This window comes from Dipodomys spectabilis, unplaced genomic scaffold, assembly GCF_019054845.1.
Source record: "Dipodomys spectabilis isolate Male_0828 unplaced genomic scaffold, ASM1905484v1 ptg000614l, whole genome shotgun sequence".
NCBI classification, from domain to species: Eukaryota; Metazoa; Chordata; class Mammalia; order Rodentia; family Heteromyidae; genus Dipodomys; species Dipodomys spectabilis.
In genome coordinates, this window is record NW_024871291.1 from 294102 (window position 1) to 314161 (window position 20060).

The following is a 20060-nucleotide window of genomic DNA, read 5'->3' on the forward strand; positions in this document are numbered from 1 at the left end:
ACGGACTCCACACCCAAATGACTCAAGCTGATTCTAAATTTTGGCAAAGTAATGGGGTATAAAATTAACCCTCAAAAATCAATGGCTTTTCTGTATGGCAGCAATGAGAAAAGTGTGTCTGAAATCAGGAAAGCAACTCCATTTGTAATAGTCCCACAATCAATAATACCTAGGAATTAACTTAACCAAAGAAGTAAAGGACCTCTATAATGAAAAAATTTAAAAAACGTGGAAAAAAGAAAAATTTAAAAATGTGAAAAGGGAAATCAAACAGAAATTAGAAAGTGGAAAAACCTCTCATGTTCCTGGATTGGAAGGATTTACATCGTGATAATGGCAATAATCCCCAAGGCTATCTACTAATTCAATGTGATGCCTTTCAATGTTCCCACGGCATTCTTCAAGGAAAAAGAAGAGGCAATCCAAAAATTTACATGGAACTATTAAAGGCCCCAAATAGCAAAAACAATCCTTAACAGAAAGAACAGTGCTGGAGGAATATCAATACCAAATTTCAAACTCTACTATAAATCCATAGTAATCAAAACAGCTTGGTACGTGCACAAGAACAGACCTCAGCACCAATAGAATAGAGCTGAAAACCCAGAAAGGAACCTACAGACATATAAGCCATCTAATCTTTGATAAGGGAGTTAAAAAATTAGAATAGAGGAAAGACAGCCTCTTCAGTAAATGATGCTGGCAAAACGGGTTAACTACTTGTAGAAAACTAAAGCTCGATCCTTATATAACACCCTGTACCAGAATCAACTCCAAATGGATCAAAGACCTCAGAGTCAAAGCAGACATTCTGAAAGCATTACAGGATGGAATAGCAGAAATCATAGGTCTTCTTGGTACAGGCCTAAAATTTCTTAATAGAAACCTAGAAACACAACAAATCAAAGAGAGGTTGGACAAATGGGATTGCATGAAATTGCTGAGCTTCTTCATGGCAAAGGGTATAGCTAACAAGATCAACAGAAAGACCACGCATTGGGAGATCTTCACTAGCCATACAATGGACAAGGGTCTCATATCTAAAATATACCTAGAATAGAATTGAAAACCCAGAAATGAACCCACAGACCTATAGCACTGTAATCTTCAATAAGGGAGCTAAAAACTAGAATGGAAGAAAGACACCCTCTTCAGTAAATAGTGCTGGAAAAATTTGCAGAACTTCTGCATGGCTAACACATAGCAAGCAAGATCAAGGGTCTCATATCTAAAATATACCTGGAACTCAAAAAATTAAATTCCCCAACAACAAATTTTCAATGAAACAACTGGGCAATAAATAAGTGGGCTAAAGGCCCACTGAAGAGGAAAGAAGGAAGGGCAATAGATACATGAGGAAATGCTCAACCTCCCTAGCCATAAGAGAAATACAAATCAAAACAACATTGTGATATCACCTCACCCCAGTTCCAATGGCTAAATCAAGAAATATAATTGCAAATGATGCTGGAGGGGATGTGGACAGAAGGGAACCTTACTGCATTGTTGGTAGGAGTGTAAACTTGTTCAACCACTTTCGAAATTAGTATGGAGGTTCCTCAAAGACGCCACATAGAGCTGTCCAATGACCCAGCAATCCCACTTTTGCGCTTTTACCCAAATGATCACAAATAAGACCTTACTAAAGCTACCAGTACAACCATGTTTATTGCAGCATTATTTACCATGGCTAAGATATGGAACCAACCCAGATGCCCCTCAGTAGATGAATGGATCAAGAAAATGTGGGATATATACACAATGGAATTCTATGCCTCCATCAGAAAGAATGACATTGCTCCATTTGTTAGGAAATGGGAAGAATTGGAAAAAATATATTAAGTAAAGCAAGACAGCCCCAAAGAAACATAGTTCTCATGGTTTCCCTTACTTGCAATCCCTAGTATATGTCTGAGACAGCAGAAACGTTCAGATAAGTAGATGTTTGATGAAATGAACCCTAAGGTAAGGATTCAAATGTTTTTTTTTTTCTTATTATTGTTTCTAACATATTTATAAGATGATTTGTTTCTTGCATTTTATGTCCCTTCCCCAAGGTATAACCCCTGCTTTCACTGTAGTTTATGTTAATATAATTTGTGGAGGCGAAAGGGAATAACAAATTGTTTATATATGGATACAGGTGGACGTGTTGCAACAATGAGATGTACAAGACTTTATATGGAAAAACGAACATTACAACTTTGGCTGGGGGGCGGGGATTAAAGAGGAGAGGGACCGGGGTGGTGAGAACGGAAGGGATGGGAAGGGGAAACAAAGGAGGTGCCAAAAACGTTTGGTAAGAAATATACTCATTTCCTTGCCCATGTAATTGCATCCTCTGTTTACAGTATTTTCACACTAAAAAATTATCTGAAAAAATTTGCATCAGTTGATAGTGCATATGATTTTATTTTTATTACAAACATAGAATGTAGTAAAAATTTTCATTGCAATTACACTGCACTAGGATGTGGGCAGATTCTAATGTAAATAATAGACTGTGCTTATGTAGAGAATTTGAGCATCCAGAATTTTAATATGCCTGTGATCATAAAACTGATACCTTACTGATATTGAGTGACAAATACAACTTCCGATAAGTACAGAAGTTTTCCTTGTATGTTTTTAATACATATTTTTATTGTAAATGTCCTGTGCAGAGTGTTTACAGTTACATATGTAAGGTAATGAGTACATTTCTTTTTTTTTTTTTTTAATTTAATTTTATTTTATTTGAGAACATACTGTACAGAGGGGTTACAATTACATGGGCAGGATAATGCATACATTTCTTACCAAGCATTGCAGCCTCCTCCTTTGTTTACCCTTCACCTCCCTTCCCAGCCTCCCCCCTCCCTCCCACCCAATCATACCCCCCCTCCCCCCCCCCACCGACATTGTAAAGCTGGTTTTGAAATGACATTTTGTACTTTTCATTGTTGCAACAGGTCCACCTGAATCCTTAAACGACTTGTTTGTCCCCATCTCCTCCACATGTTATACTGACATCAAATATAGTGAAAGCGGGGGTTACACTGTGGGGGAGGGACATACAAAGCAACAAAGAAATAATATTATAAATGTGTTAGAAACACATGCATGAAAGAAACAAAAACATTAAAATACATATTTGAGGTTTCGTTTTCCTAACATCACATTATCTGACTTTTTCCGCTTGACTCATACCTATATTAGATATTGCAAATAAGGGAAACCATGGGACCTATGTTTCTTTGGGCCTGGCTTACTTCACTTAATATAATTTTTTCCAAGCCTTTCCATTTCCTAACAAATGGGGAAATGTCATTCTTTCTGATGGAGGCATAGAATTCCATTGTGTATATATACCACATCTTCTTCATCCATTCATCTACTGAGGGGCATCTGGGTTGGTTCCATGTCTTAGCTATGGTAAATAATGCTGCAATAAACATAGTTGTGCTGGTAGCTTTAGTGTGGCCTTGTTTGTGATCATTTGGGTAAATGCCCAAAAGTGGGATTGCTGGGTCATTGGGGAGCTCTATGTGGAGTCTTTTGAGGAACCTCCATACTGCTTTCCAAAGTGGTTGAACAAGTTTACATTCCCACCAACAATGAAGTAAGGTTCCTTTCTGTCCACATCCCCTCCAGCATCTGTTGTTGTTAGAGTTCTTGATTTTTGCTGTTCTAACTGGAGTGAGGTGATATCTCAATGTTGTTTTGATTTGCATTTCTTTTATGGCTAGGGATGTTGAACATTTCTTCATGTGTCTATTGGCCATCCTTCTTTCTTCTTCAGAGAAGCTTCTCTTTAAGTCTTTCGCCCACTTACTTATTGGGCAGTTGTTTCTTTGAGGATTTGTTGTTGGGTGGTTTAATTTTTTGAGTTCCAAGTATATTTTAGATATGAGACCCTTGTCCGTTGTATGGCTAGTAAAGATCTTCTCCCAGTCCGTGGGCTTTCTATTGATCTTGCTAGCTATGTCATTTGCCCTGCAGAAGCTCTGTAACCTTATACAATCCCATTTGTCCAGCCTTTCTTTGATTTGTTGTGTTTCCGGGTCTTTATTCAGAAAATTTCGGCCTGAGGCAAGGAGACCCAGGGTTTCTCCTTTTCCATCCTGTAATGTTTTCAGAGTGTCTGCTTTGAGTTCAAGGTCTTTGATCCATTTGGAGTTGATTCTGGTGCAGGGTGATATATAAGGATCTAGCTTTAGTTTTCTACATGTAGTTAACCAGTTTTGCCAGCACCATTTACTGAAGAGGCTGTCTGTCTTCCATTCTATTGTTTTAGCTCCCTTATCGAAGATTAGATGGCTATAGGTCTGTAGGTTCATTTCTGGGTTTTCAATTCTATTCCATTGGTCCTGAGGTCTGATCTTATGCCAATACCAAGCTGTTTTGATTACTATGGCTTTATAGTAGAGTTTGAAATTTGGTACTGATATTCCTCCAGCAGTGTTCTTTCCGTTGAGGAGCGTTTTTGCTATTCGGGGTCTTTTATTGTTCCATATGAATTTTTGGATTGCCTCTTCTATTTCCTTGAAGAATGAGGGTGGAATTTTGATAGGTATTGCGTTGAATTTGTAGATAGCCTTGGGAAGTATTGCCATTTTCACGATGTTAATCTTTCCAATCCAGGAGCCTCGGAGGTTTTGCCATTTTTTAAGTTCTGTGTTGATTTCCTTTTTCAAGCTTTTAAAGTTTTCATCATAGAGGTCCTTCACTTCTTTAGTTAACTTAATTCCTAGGTATTTTATTTTTTGTGGGGCTATTACAAATGGAGTTGCTTTCCTAATTTCAGCCTCACTTTTCTCATTGTTGGCATACAGAAAAGACATGGATTTTTGGGGGTTAATTTTATAACCTGCTACTTTGCCAAAGTTTTGAATCAGCTTGAGTAATTTGGGAGTGGAGTCTATGGGATTCTTTAAATACAAGATCATGTCATCTGCAAAGAGGGAGAGTTTTATTTCTTATTTCCCTATTTGGATCCCCTTTATGTCTGCATCTTGTCTTATTGCTGTAGCTAGGCATTCTAATACTAGATTGAAGAGAATTGGAGAGAGTGGGCATCCTTGTCTTGTTCCTGAGTTAAGAGGAAATGGCTTTAGTTTTTCACCATTGAGTATAATGCTGGCTGTAGGTTTGTCATATACAGCCTTTATTGTATTGAGGAATGTTCCATGGATTCCTAATTTTTCCAAAACCTTCATCATGAAGGGGTGTTGGATCTTGTCGAATGCTTTTTCTGCGTCTATTGAGATAACCATGTGGTTCTTATTCTTGCTCCTGTTGATGTGATGAATAATATTAATTGATTTGCGTATATTGAACCAGCTTTGCATCCCTGAAATGAATCCTGTTTGATCGTGGTGTATGATTTTTTGGATGAATTGTTGAAGTGGGTTGGCCAAAATTTTGTTGAGAAGTTTTGCATCAATGTTCATCAAAGAAATGGGTCTATAGTTCTCTTTCTTTGATGAGTCCCTGCCTGGTTTTGGGATGAGGGTTATGATGGCTTCATAGAATGTGTTCGGTAGTGAGCTTTCTCTTTCAATTTCATTGAAGAGTTGGAGGAGAATTGGTGTGAGCTCTGCTTTGAAGGCCTTGTAAAATTCCGCTGTAAAACCATCTGGTCCTGGACTTTTCTTATTGCTGTTTCTATTTCAATGCTTGATATGGGCCTGTTAAGATAGTTTACCTCATCTTGGTTTAGTTTTGGCATGTCAATATTTGCTAGGAAGAGGTCCATTTCTGTCAAGTTCTCAAACTTATTAGCATAAAGTTTTTAGAAGTATTCCCTTATAATGTTCTGAATCTTGCTTGTTTCCGTGGTGATGTTTCCATTCTCATCTCTGAGTTTATTAATTTGGGTGTGTTCTCTTCTTTTTCTGATAAGATTTGCTAAGGGTCTGTCAATTTTGTTAAGTTTTTCGAAGAACCAACTCTTTGTTTTGTTGATTCTTTCTATAGTTTTTTTGGATTCTAATTCATTTAATTCTGATTTAATTTTGATTATTACTTTCCGTCTACTGGCTTGGGGTTTATCTTGCTGCACGTTTTCAAGGAGGTTTAGATGTGTCATTAAATTGTTAGTTTCAGATCTCTCCAATTTGTTGATGTAGGAGCTCAGAGCTATAAACTTGCCTCTGAGTACTGCCTTTGCTGTGTCCCAGAGGAGCTGGTATTTTGTGTGTTCATTTTTGTTGAATAGCATGAACATTTGAATTTCCTTTCTAATCTCTTCCATGACCCACTCATGATTCAGCAGTGTGTTGTTCAGCCTCCATGTGATACCGGACTTTCTTTGGTGGCTTTTGGTGTTGAGTTCTAACTTTATTCCCTTGTGGTCAGAGAGAATGCAAGGTATAACTTCAATGTTTCTGAATTTAGACAAGTTTGCTTTGTGGCCTAAAATGTGGTCTATTTTAGAAAACGTTCCATGTGCTGCTGAGAAAAACGTGTATTCTGATGCTGCTGGGTGAAATGTTCGCTAAATGTCTGTTAAGTCTAGTTGATCTATGCAGCTGTTTAGATCTGCGGTTTCTCTGTTGAGTTTTTGCCGAGTTGATCTATCTAGTGGGGAGAGTGGTGTGTTAAAATCCCCAACGATTAGTGTCTTTGGATCTATATGGGATTTGAGGGAAAGTAGTGTTTCTTTGATAAATTTGGGTGCTCCATTGTTTGGCGAATAGATATTTAGAATTGTAATATCCTCCTGAAGGAGAGATCCTTTAATTAGTATGTAGCGACCTTCTTTATCTCTTTTCACGAATTTTAATTTGAAGTCTATTTTATCTGATATTAGGATTGCAACTCCCGCCTGTTTATGCGGTCCGTTTGCTTGGTAGATTTTGTTCCAGCCTTTAACATTGAAAATGTGTTTGTTTTTATGGGCAAGATGTGACTCCTGCAGGCAGCAGATAGAAGGGTCTTGTTTTTTAATCCAACTAGACAGTCTATGTCGCTTAATTGGAGAGTTCAGTCCGTTAACATTAAGAGATAGGACTGAGAGGTATTTGGGAGTTCCTGCCATGTTATCTACCTTCTTGGGGGATGCGAAAACTGGGTTCTTCCAATGGTTCTTGGATTCTCAGTTTGGGTGCAGTTTCTTGGCCTTTATTGCGGTCTTGTTGGTTTTCTATGTGTAGGACATCTTTAAGAATCTTTTGTAGGGCTGGTTTGGTGGAGATGTATTGTTTCAATTTTTGTTTGCTATGGAAGGTTTTTATTTGGCCTTCAGTTATGAAGGAGAGTTTAGCTGGGTACAGTATTCTTGGTTGATAGTTGTTTGTTTTTAGGGCATGGCATACATCATTCCAGGCTCTTCTTGCTTTGATTGTCTCTGCTGAGAAATCTGAGGTGATTCTAATTGGTTTCCCTTTATAAGTGATTACCCTTTTCTCTCTGACAGCTTTAAGGATCTTTTCCTTGTTCTGAGTTGATCCTGTGTGGATTATAATGTGACGATGGGATGTCCTATTCTGGTCTGGTCTATTTGGGGTTCTAAAGGCTTCTTGTATCTGGACAGGCCTATCTTTTTGCATGTTTGGGAAGTTCTCTGCTAGGATCCTGTTAAACAAATTTCCTAGACCATTAACTTCTGTTTCTAGGTGCTCCTCTACACCCATTATCCTTAGATTAGGCCTTCTGATGGTGTCTTCCAGGTGTTGGATAGATCTATCATATTTCTTGGACTTGTCTTGGATGGTTGTATGTTCTTTCTCTATAATATCTAGGCTGTCTTCAATCCCTGAGATTCGATCTTCTGCATGTTCTAACCTGCTGTCAAGACTCTCTACTTTGTTTTTTATCTCTTTTCCTTCTAGTTGGTCAGCTTTGATGGCTTCAAGTTCTTTGTTGAAGCTCTGTTTTAGGTCTTGTATGAATTTCTTTACTTCCTTAATTTGGTGTTCAGTGTTTGTCCTCAAATCGCTTAGTTGATTGGTTATGGTTTCTTTGGGCTCCCATTCCTTCTGTTGGGTTCCATTCAGCATTCCCTTTGTGGTCTCCCTGACTTCCTTCAGCTCTTTGTTAATGGATTCCATGAATGCCTTTAGTGATCTTTGTGTGTTCTCTACCTGGTCTCTCAATTCCTGTATTACTCTTTGATTAGCTTCCTCCCGTTCGCGGGATTCCTGCAGATCTCTTTGAGTGTTCTCAGCCTGCTCACGCCATTCCTCCCTTTCTCTTTGAGTATTCTCAAGTTGTTCACGCATATCCTGTATCAGTTTTTGAGTAGCTTCCTCACGCTTATGATATTCCTGTATAAACTTCTGGGATGCCTCCTCTCTCTCCCTATCACGCTCATACAGAGTCCTTTGTACGTTGCCAAACTTTTCATTTATCATGTTTGCCAGCAGTGTTTGTAGAGCTGTTTGGGAACTCTCCTCTGGATTATTCATTATCTGTTCTAACCCCTGATTATCAGGATTGGGAATTGAGATACCCGAATTTGCCATTTTTCTTGTGTTTTTCCGGCTTACTCTGCCCATTTGAGATGAAGATAGCACCAGTTTTGTGCTAGAACACTATCTTAAGGCAACCATCAACCAAAGTTTGCATTTGTACAGTCAATAGTCTACAGATACAATCTAGTTCAACAGATACATCTATTCGACATCAAACAACTATATGTTAAAGGATTATGAACCGCAGAGAAGAATTTGGAAAACCAGAAATTATTAGGGTTAGGGAGAGATGTGGGTAAAAAATAGGAATAGATTGGTGTGGGAAGTCACAGGGAGAGTTAACTATGTCCTAATCACAATGCAGGAAATAGGTTGGGTAGGATGTAAGTAGAGAGAGAGAGAAAAAGAAGAAAGGGAAAGGGGAATGAAAAGAGACCAGAAAAAAAATAGAAACGTAAAAATTAATGTTATTTTAGAGATTAAAAGACCATCTATTTATAGAGGAATATGAATATCTTGAGAGAAAGGGAGGGACATAGAGGAGTTGAGAAAAACTTTAAAAAAATGCTTAAAATATTATATAGGTATAAAGAGGTAGTACTGCTATTAATGAATTTAAGTCTCAGAGGTTTTGAATTGAGTAATAAGTTTGTGGATTAAGTATGTACACAATGGGGGATAGGGTCTACTGGTTAACTACGGGTTTATCTGAGGATGTGCAGGACAAGAGTTAAGTCACATAAAGATGAACAAAGAGGAAAAGTTGGAAAGGATAGGAAAGTGAGAAGAAAAGATCAGAAGTTCAGAAGAGCTAGAAAAAAAAACAAAAAGATAATTAAGAATGAATGAAAAAGAGAAAGAAGACAAGAAAAGAAAAGTAAACACACATTCACGTATTCCTAAAATAAAAATTATAAGAGTAGAAAAAAAAAGTTAATGGAAAACAATTATTTTTTCAGAAGAGGCAAAAATTAAAGATTAATAAAAGTTTTAGAAAAGCAAAAAAAAATTTTTTTATATATATATAAGGTAACAAAAAACGAAAAAAAAACAAAACAAGAAAAAGAAAAAAAGAAAAGAAGAAGAAGAAAAAAAAAGTTCTTTGATTTTTTTTTTTTTTTGGGAGGGGTGGGAAGAGTCCTGTATCTCCCTTTTGTCTGTAACCAGAGTCTGGTTGGAGTCTCTGGTCAGCTTGAGGTCCTGTGGCTTGATTGGTTTCTTAAGTCAGTTTGTTGGAACAGGCAGAAAAATGCTCTGCTTTACCCAAGATTTTGAGATCCCCCTCCCAGGTTAGTTTACTGGGAGGGTGATCTGCTTTGAGAATCACAAAAGAGGGGGATGCAGTGATGAGGCTAGGTTCTGGGTAGAGTTGAGGTCTTTCAACGAACAGTAGCTTTTCCCTGGGGCTATTTTGTGAAAAAAAACTCACAGCACCCAGCCTGGAGCCATTCTCAGGGTTTCTGTTTTTCAATTGATTGTGGTGGCTGCTAGAGGGAGGGGCATCCTCTGGCTCTGGCCACCCAGCGAGGAGAGCCACTCCAATGGCTGGTGCCTGAGCTGGGCGACCCCTCCCTGGATGGAACTGAGTCTGTGAGGTCACCTCGCCGCCAAGTTCCCGTGAACTGCCAAATGACTAGCTCTATTCCAAGGCCTGAGCTGGAGTTAGCCGCTCCTCCGAGCTTTGTCGGTATCCAAGATGGAGATCACCGGTGCTGGGGGGGGAGGGGTGGCCTTCCCTCCTCTGCTCCCAGAGAAGGAGTGAGGAAGTGGGGCTTCTACTCACGGGGAGTCTTGGATCCCGGGTCGTCTCTGGTCTGCAAAGTGCAGGATGAAGTTGTCTGCTCCTTGTCGGTTCTTGCTGGTGTTGAGTAGAATCCGCTCGTCCGCTTCATCTGGCTCCTTTGTCCCGGACTGCGTCTCAGGTATGCCTCCGCGGCGGTGGTCGCCGCTGCCACCCTGCTGCCGCAGCGGCAGCTGCTCAGATGTTTCTGCTTGGCTTCCCCTCTCTTGACTAACTCTCTGTCCTGTGATGGCACACTTGGTGTGATTCTCTGGCTTGGGACTGTTCACTGGAACTCTGAAACTGTTTTCTATGCAAGAGCTTGTTCAGATTCCAGCTTCTCCTCCGCCATCTTCCCGGAACCCCCCAATGAGTACATTTCTTATTGAGCATTTTTACCCCCTCCTTGGTTTTTCCCCTACCATCCCTTCCCTTCACGCCTCCCAACTCTTCCCTCCAACCCCCTCCCCCGATAGAGTGTCTTGTACATCTCATTGTTGCAATGGGTCAACCTGTATCCTTTCCTTGTATCTTAAATGAAGAAATGCTGATTGATTTGTGCTGATTCTACTTGTGTAGACACACCTAAGATCACTCGCCAAGTCCAAGAGCACATAATTCACATGCACATCATTTTTTGTCATTTTGGTATAATTGTGTTCTACACATTTATTGACAGGTTACAAATTATTCTCAAATTTTAATACATTAAAATACTTTCTTTTTGTCTTATTTTCTTGACCATGAAATCAGCAAGACCTCAGTCAGCATTTCTCACATAGGACTTTTCACATGAGTTTGTTAAATGTTGACCTGAGCTCCAATCTTCTGAGGACTCACTCATCTGCTTAAGAATTGATGCTGGCTGTTGGAAAAGAACTCAAGGAAGAATGCCATTTAAAGCCTTATAACTTTATTCTGTATCAGGGTATTTTCCTGCTACTTTGGTTTTTGAGAGTGTCTACAAGAACTAGCATTTCCTGGGGAGCAAGGAGACGCCATATGACGTTTACTTACTGAGATTTCCGATTGACTTGCTATCACTTGTACTGCATTTTGAAAGTCGAATGTGTCAAAACCTACCCATTTGAAGAGATAAGAGGAGATGCTGGGAAGATGGCTCAGTGGTAGAGTTCTTGCTTTGCATGCATGAGGCCTGGGTTCAATTCTTCAGCACCACATAAAAAGAAAAAGCTGGAAGTGGTGCTGTGGCTCCAGTGGTAGAGCACTAGCCTTGAGATGAAAAGCTGAGGGACAGCGCCTAAGCCCAGAGTTCAAGGTCTACACTGGGGTGGAGCTTGTATTGAGTACATAACAAACTGCTTCATGTATTTGGCAAGTTACCTGTCTCCAGTGTGCCGTAAGAATAGGACTATCATATAAATTAATAAATTACTTTAAAAAAAGAGATAGGAGTGGTAAAAAAATTTTTAGAGACAAATACATCTTCAACATATTTGATTCCAAACATTATGTCTAAGGCATATTCAACAAGTAGTGAAACTTGTGTTGTCTGTAACTATGTGTCTTTCTCCATGTGTGCATGTGTACATGTGTGTATGTATGTATTTTTGTGTATAGTAACATGCATGTATACATATATAAGGGCATATACACACATATATGCATTTAAAAATAAATATACATATATAAATATATGTGTATATATTTATATCAGTTGTTCAATGATTTAATCTATAGTTCCCAGCACATTGTCATTCTCACAAAGTGTACATGATAAACTGTTCTGAGGTTCCGTGCTCTATGATGGGCATCCTTTGTAATCACTTCCCCCATTACCTGGTTTTTCATCCCTGAATATATTCGGTCTACTTTCCACAGGAAAGCATTGTTTTCATTACGTGTATTTACTTAAAATAAAAGAAAAAGTTCTTTTGTAAAAGAAAAAAGAAAACGAACTTTTAGGTCAGAGGTTAAAAGTATCCTATCCGTTTCAATGATTCCTATGAGATAAAATTTATAACAGTAGTAAAAGTGAAAAGGAATTCCTAGATCTGTTGTTTTGCCATTTAGAATAGAAATGAATAACATCACGTCACTGTTATAACTCTTAAAGAATGCAAGGGTAACGGATGGTCGCTATCATGTTCCCACAAAACCAGTGGATTCTGAAGGATAATAGTAGACCAGCAGAAATTCTTTTTTTTTATTGTGAAAATACTGTACAGAGGGTTTATAATTACATGGGCAAGACGGTGAGTACATTTCTTATCAAGCATTGTAGCCTCCTCCTTTGTTTACCCTTCCTATCTCTTCCCATCTTTCCTCCCACCCCTCCTCTCCCCCCCACAAGTTGTAAAGTTCGATTTTGACATGACAACTTGTACTTCTCATTGCTGCAACAGGTCCACCTGTATCCTTATTTAAACGACTTGTTTTTCCACTTCCCCGCCACAAATTATACAGATATCAAATATAGTGAAAGCAGGGGTTATACTGTAGGGGAGGGACATATTAGGGTGAGGTGGTATGACAATGTTGTTTTGATTTGCATTTTTTTATGGCTAGGGAGGTTGAGCATTTTTTCATGTGTCTATTGGCCATCCTTCTTTCTTCTTCAGAGAAGTTTTTCTTTAAGTCATTAGCCTACTTATTTATTGGGCAGTTGTTTCTTTGAGGATTTATTGTTGGGGGATTTAATTTTTTGAGTTCCAAGTATATTTTAGATATGAGACCCTTGTCTGTTTTATGGCTAGTGAAGATCTTCTCCCAATCTGTGAGCTTTCTATTGATCTTGCTAGCTATGTCCTTTGCCATGCAGCTCTGCAACTTCATGCAATCCCATTTGTCCAACCTTTCATTGATTTGTTGTGTTTCCGGGTCTCTATTCAGAAAATTTCAGCCAGAGCCAAGGAGACCTAGGGTTTCTCCTATTCCATCCTGTAATGTTTTCAGAGTGTCTGCTTTGACTCCGAGGTCTTTGATCCATTTGGAGTTGATTCTGGTGCAGGGTGATATATAAGGATCTAGCTTTAGTTTTCTACAAGTAGTTAAGCAATTTTGACAGCACCATTTACTGAAGAGGCTGTCTTTCTTCTATTTTTTTAGCTCCCTTATCAAAGATTAGATGACTATAGGTCTTTAGGTTCATTTCTGGGTTTTCAATTCTATACCATTGGTCCTGAAGTCTGTTCTTGTGCCAGTACCAAGCTATTTTGATTACTATGGCTTTATAGTAGAGTTTGAAATTTGGTATTGATATTCCTCCAGCAGTGTTCTTTCCATTGAGGAGCATTTTTGTTATTCGGGGTCTTTTATTATTCCATATGAATTTTTGGATTGCCTCTTCTATTTCCTTGAAGAATGAGGTTGGAATTTTGATAGGTATTGCATTAAATTTGTAGATAGCCTTGGGAAGTATTGCCATTTTCACGATGTTAATCTTTCCAATCCAGGAGCATGGGAGTTTTTCCCATTTTCTAAGTTCTGTTTTGATTTCCTTTTTCAAGTTTTTAAAGTTTTCACCATAGAAGAGCAGCAGACATGGAGCATGAAAGAGAAAGAGAGAAAATGGGAGAGTGAAAGAGAAAGAGAAATATCACAATACTGAAAGTGCATAACAGATAAACAAGAGCAGTATGAGAATATTCATACGGCTGTCTTTAGACTCTACATATACATTTGAAGGTATTTGATGTATGATAACCCATCAAAATGAAATATAAAGTTATTTTGTTAAAAATAAAAATGTCTCAGGAGAAATTTTAAATGTAAAAACAATCTTCATGGAAGCAAACTCTGAGCTATTTCATGACTTTGAAAAGGATAAAGTGGTTGAAGTTAGTATAAATTCAGAAGTATGACCATTCACAATGATATAAAAAGGTATTCATATATTTAATAACATAATCCAAAGCAGAAAGCAAATGTTGGATAATTGATTTTTTAAAAAACATTCTGTCAGGTGCTTGGAAGGTGGCTCAGTGTTAGAGTGCTTGCCTTGCATGCATGAGGCCCTAGATTTGATTTCTCAGCACCACATAAGCAGAAAAAGATGGAAGTGGTGTTGTGGCTCAAGTGGTAGCACTAGTCTTGAGCTGAGAGACAGCACCTAGGACCCAGAATTCAAGCCCCATTACCAGCAAAATCAAAATATAAAACAAAACTAAACACAGTCTCTCACTTTTGTGGCCTCAACTCTTTAAAATCACTGCTTCAGCCTCTGGGTAAGATTTTAGGTGTGGACATTTATCAACATTCCTGATTCAGACTCTACTTCATAACTTTTTAAATAAATATTTTGTTCTTAATTTTCCTCTTCATAAATTCACATGCACCTATAAAAAATGGTTTGGCCATCCCAGTAACCTTCTCCAAGCACTTCATAATGATGACTTACAAAAAGGTGTATTATGTTGCAACAAGGAAAACAATGCTACAAATAAGCAAAACCAATAATTAAATATTAATGATTAATAAAATGAAAAACAAAACTATTACCAGTGTTTTCAGTATTTGAAGGGTACTACGTATTAGATTTTACTATTTTCTCATATTCCTGTACATTTAAAACTGCCTAAGATTATGATGTTCAACAAGAGTTTTAAAGGCTATGAGCAGTCTTTAAAGTTACCCATTAAGATTACTATTTATGGCTCATCTCATCATTTGTATATGGCTTATATCATCATTTGTTCCTCACTAACATCTAAAATAAGGAAGCCCTATATTTTTAATAGAAACTATGTAGTTAAAAGTCTTAACTCTTTATTCTGCTCCTTTACACAAAGACTTTGCAACTTCTCATTAGTAAAATTTCTATAAACTCTGAAATGTACATACTTAGTAGCATATGTCTGCTACCATAAATCTTAAATACTTTATCAAAAAGTTTTATGACCTGGGGCTGGGTAGGTGGCTCAGTGGTAGAGTGCTTGCCTTGCATGCATGAAGCCCTGGGTTCGATTCCTCAGCACCACATAAGCAAAAAGAAAAAAGTTGGAACTGGCACGTTGGTTCAAGTGGTAGAGCAGTAGCTTTGAGCTGAAGAGCTGAGGGACAGCGCCCAGTCCCAGAGTTCAGGCCCCACTCGCAGACTCCCACACCAAAAAAAATTTATGTCCTGCCAAACAGTCCTAGTTTTGGCATATATAAGCAAATTCCCAAAATTAAATATGTTTAAAACACTAAAACTTAAAAAAAAAACTTAACACTTGCTTCAGTGTTCATTATGACAGGTGCCTTGTATAAAATAATTGAATTCCTCCTCTTACACATCTCTTGAACAACAAATATCTGGAATTATTTTGTTTTTGACATGTCAGTCTTTATTCTTAAATGTGTGCTTATGTAAGAAGTACATGGTTCTAAAATTTCGTGGCAATTCTTTTGAGCTTACTTTTTGTTGAATTGTCTAGTTTAAGAAAATAAATTACACTTTATATATAAAAAATGTTCTATGCTCAATTCAGCATCAAGTACTCTAACATTGGAACAATACAGAGAAGATTAGAATGGCCCCTGAGAAAGGATGACAGGCAAATTCCTGAACCATTCCATACTTTTACAACAACAGATGCTGGAGGGGATGTAGCCACAAGAGAACTGTACTGCATTCTTGGTGGGAGTGTAAACTTATTCAACCCTTTGGAAAGTACTATGGAGGTTCCTCAAAAGACTCCACATAGAGCTCCCCTATGACCCAGGAATCCCACTTTTGTGCATTTACCCAGATGATCACAAACAAGACCACACTAAAGCTACCAGCACAACTATGTTTACTGCAGCATTATTTACCATCGCTAAGATCTGAAACCAACCCAGATGCCCCTCAGTAGATGAACGGATCAAGAAAATGTGGTATTTATACCAATGGAATTCTATGCCTCCATCAGAAAGAATGGCATCGCCCAATTTGTTAGAAAATGGAAAGACTTGGAAAAAAATATTAAGTGATGTAAGCCAGATCCAAAGAAACATAGGCCCTATGTTTTCCTTAATTTTTAATAACTATTTTATGTCTGAGATAAGCAGTAAAGGTTAAAAGCTTTGCACATATGACCAGATTAGGCAAATCAAACCCAAGATAGGAACACACGTGTGTTTTTCTCTTGCTTGTTATTGATTCTAACGTACTTATAACAGGTGATGTGTTTTTTTTGTTTCTTTATATGTTCCTCCCCCATGCTATAACCCGTTTACACTGTATTTGAAGTTGGTGCGCCCACATCTTGTATATACGTTCCTCTAATTTGGGGAGGGAAAGGAAAAAAAACAAGATGCTTAAATAGGGATACAGGTTGACCCATTATAACAATGAGATGCACAAGACACTATGATGAAAAATGAACTTTACAATTTAGGCAGGGGAAGTGTACTTAGGGAGGGGAGTGTGCTTGTAGAGGTGGGAGGGAAGGGATGGTAGGGGAACATAAAGGAGGAGGTAACAATGCATGTTAGGAAATGTACTCATTACCTTGCTCATGTAAATGTGACCCCTGTGTACAGAATTTTACAATAGAAAACTTATAACATGTTCTGAGATGGAAGAGTTTATTTCCTTTATTTTATTCATATAATATTGTTAACAAAGAAATTAATGCAAAACACTAATATGAAGATATTTTGAATGTGTGTGTGTGTGTGTGCAAGAGCGTGTGTTCTCATCCAATTGCATGTATGTTGGTGTGCTCAGAGTTTGAAATCAGGGCTTCAAAGTCTTGTTAGGCCTTTCCTCTCTAGATTGGTGATCTACTATATGAGCTACATCTCCATTCCTGGCCTGTTGCTAATTCATTGAAATTTTTGAAAAATAATCCTATGAATTTATTTTTCCCTCATTGGTTTCCAACTGTTATCTACAGATCTCTAGCTTCAGTGTTGATATGGCGAATAGTTACGTTTACAGATGTGACCAACCAGCACAAGTCTTTTAGAATAATTTTAAAAGTAGAAGAAAGTTTACTTTACGGGGTCCTGTTTTATCATTTATTTTTAAAGCATTTTGGAGTGATTATATGCAATTTTTTTTCGTTTTTTTGGATTCTTAACACAATAAGTGAAAATATTTAAAAGTTTTAGTACTTTTTAAAAAGGAAACAGGAACTATGGGACTGAAAAAATTTTTCTCTTATAAGCTCAGCTCTGTGCATGATAACCCAATGTCACCAACACAATCTGTGTTGAAGACCAAATGTAACAGAAAACTATCACCATGGGCAATAATTGCTATGCTATTATTTCTTGGAAATATGAATATTGAATTGAGAGTGTAAGAGAATGGAGTGATTTTACCTACCTTTTGTGTATTGCTGAAAGACTTTTGGAAACTTTGACTCATTTCTTTGCTCAAAGTGTGTGTTTGAGCCATGCACTTATTGCCTTTAATTACAAATTTTCCAAACACTAAAATGGTAATAACATTAGCTTTATAGAAAATGTTATCTTAAGAATTAAGGGAAATAAATCTTGTGAAATACTTAACACAAACGTCTATGAATGAGTTTGAGTTTAGCCAGAAGTTTTTAAAATACTAAAAAGAATGCGATAAGTATTACAGAAACCATTACATGTAGTGAGCAATCAGAAGTAATGTTATCTATTGACCATGCTCTGCTTCCAAGGAAACCAGGTGGATAACTTCTCATGCTGTAAATCAAACTGGTTATCTTATGTCTTGTGTGTGTAAAAATATCAGGGACAGAATGATGAAGGAATGTTGTAGACAGAGGTGAAGTCCATATGAAAATGTGCAAAACTGATAAAACATAAAAGTATCTTAGTAGTAAATTGTGTTTTACATTATTTAAATTACATCACAAAGATAAGAAAGACCTAGAAAAATGAATTCTCTTTTTGATGTCCTATCATAGGTCCTTGGATCAACTCTTTCCTCATTCTTGTAGAGGTATCATCAGATGAGATGAACTATATTATTTTTTTGTTTGTTTCCTTCCATTTATTCTTCATTTGACACCTCAACTAATTGAGACTGAAAGAAACCAAGGGAAATTAGACACACAGGCTTTGGAAAGAACAATCAATGTAAAATAAATAAAACACATACAGCCTTGTAAAAAGTCTGACTAAATTGAGTTATATAGTCTCAAGCGTCAACAGAAAATGATTAAGAAATATCATGCTATTGATAATTGAAAATGATAGGAGTTGCTTAATATTTTTCCTTTCTACTACTTTGAATTAATTATTGATTTTGTATAGAGAGATTAAAGATGAGATTAACAAGAAACTAGATTAAAAATGGACAAAAGATCTGAATAGACATATTCTTCTTAAAGCCCTGAAAAATCGCCAGTAAGTTTACAAAGTTGTTCAATACAACTCCTATGCTGGCTTAATGTTTTGTGAGCAGAAGTCATTAGAGAAATGTAATTCAAAATTACTATGATACTACATCATAACTACTATAACTTTTATCAAAAAGACCAAAGGAATCAGGTGTGGTGGCAAAAGATTTTAATTCCAAGCATTTAGGAGGTTGGATAAATCTAAGGCCAGTCTGGGGTACTGCACATAGCAAAAACCGGCACTTTATTACCTTTTAACAAAGGTAATAATGTTGGTGAGAGTGTGGAGAAAAGGAGATTTTCTACACTCTTCTTCAAAATACAGATTAGTGTTCTCCTTGCAGAAAGTAATATGCAGTTTTCTATAGAACTCCAAAGTTAAAATATCATCTGCCCCACCAATCATGTGATTATTTCTCTCTGGGTAACTCAAATATATCTGTAGTTCATTGTTATTCACATCATTCACAACAACAGCCAATATATAAATCAAAGCTCATTGTTCAACTACAGACTAATAAAACAACCGTGATACATGCACAAATATCTTTCTCTGTTTCATTCTTAAAATAGCAAGATACTTATGCCATTAGCCACAACTTACAATGACCTGAAAGATGTATTCTAAATGAAGAAAAATAATGTACTCTGATCTTTGTAAACACACACACACACACACACACACACACACACAAACCAACCTCAAACATTAAGAGAGAAATTTTTTAAAAAGTAAAATAAAGTGGAATTACTGTGGCATTTAAGTCACGATGTAGAAGATAGTAGATATACTGGTTGAACCGGTATAGAGTCGTAATGTACAACATGAAGATACAGGGGACAACACTGGCCTTACATAGGAATGAAGCTAAATTAGTACGAGTTGTTTTTCCGAGTAGGGGTTGCTCTTTTATTTGTTCTTCCTTCAGTAATGGATAAGATGAACGTAATTCTTTAAATATTCCTGCCTATTTGTAGAAATAATAACAAACAATATAGCAATAATGTTGCATGCTCAACATAGAACAAAATGTCAAATTAAACTACATGAGATTATCCTTGATGTAAACTAATTATTACAAATAAAAGAAACCATGGGACCTATGTTTCTTTAAGTCTGGCTTACTTCACTTAATATGATTTATTTCCAAGATCTTCCATTTCCTCAAAAATGAGATGGTAGCTTTCTTTCTGATGGAAACATAGGATTTTGTGTGTGTATGTGTGTGTGTGAGTGTGTGTGTGTGTGTGTGTGTGTGTGTGTGTGTGTGTCCAGTCGTGGGGCATGAACTCTGGGCCTGGGCGCTTTCCCTCAGCTCTTCAGCTCAAGGTTAGCACTCTACCACTTGAGCCACAGCGCCACTTCCGGCTTTTTTTCTTTTTGCTTATGTGGCGCAGAGGAATCCAATCCAGGGACACAGGAATGCAAGGCAAGTGCTCTACCACTGAGCCACTTCCCCAGCCCTGGAAGCATAGTAGTGCATGTATGTATATCTCTCTGTTGTGTGTGTGTGTGTGTGTCATTTTCTTGATCCATTCAGCTACTGAGGGGCATCTGAGTTGATTCCATATCTTAGCTAGGGTAAATACTACTGTAATAAACATAATTGTGCTGGT

General features: G+C 37.4%; 1 non-coding gene across 1 annotated transcript; it reads left to right on the plus strand.

Moving 5' to 3' along the window:
- Positions 1-15599: 15599 nt before the first annotated feature.
- LOC122101007 lies at positions 15600-15702 on the plus strand. The gene has a single exon (XR_006146292.1). It is a non-coding gene; the product is annotated as a U6 spliceosomal RNA (small nuclear RNA).
- The last annotated feature ends 4358 nt before the right edge of the window (positions 15703-20060 follow it).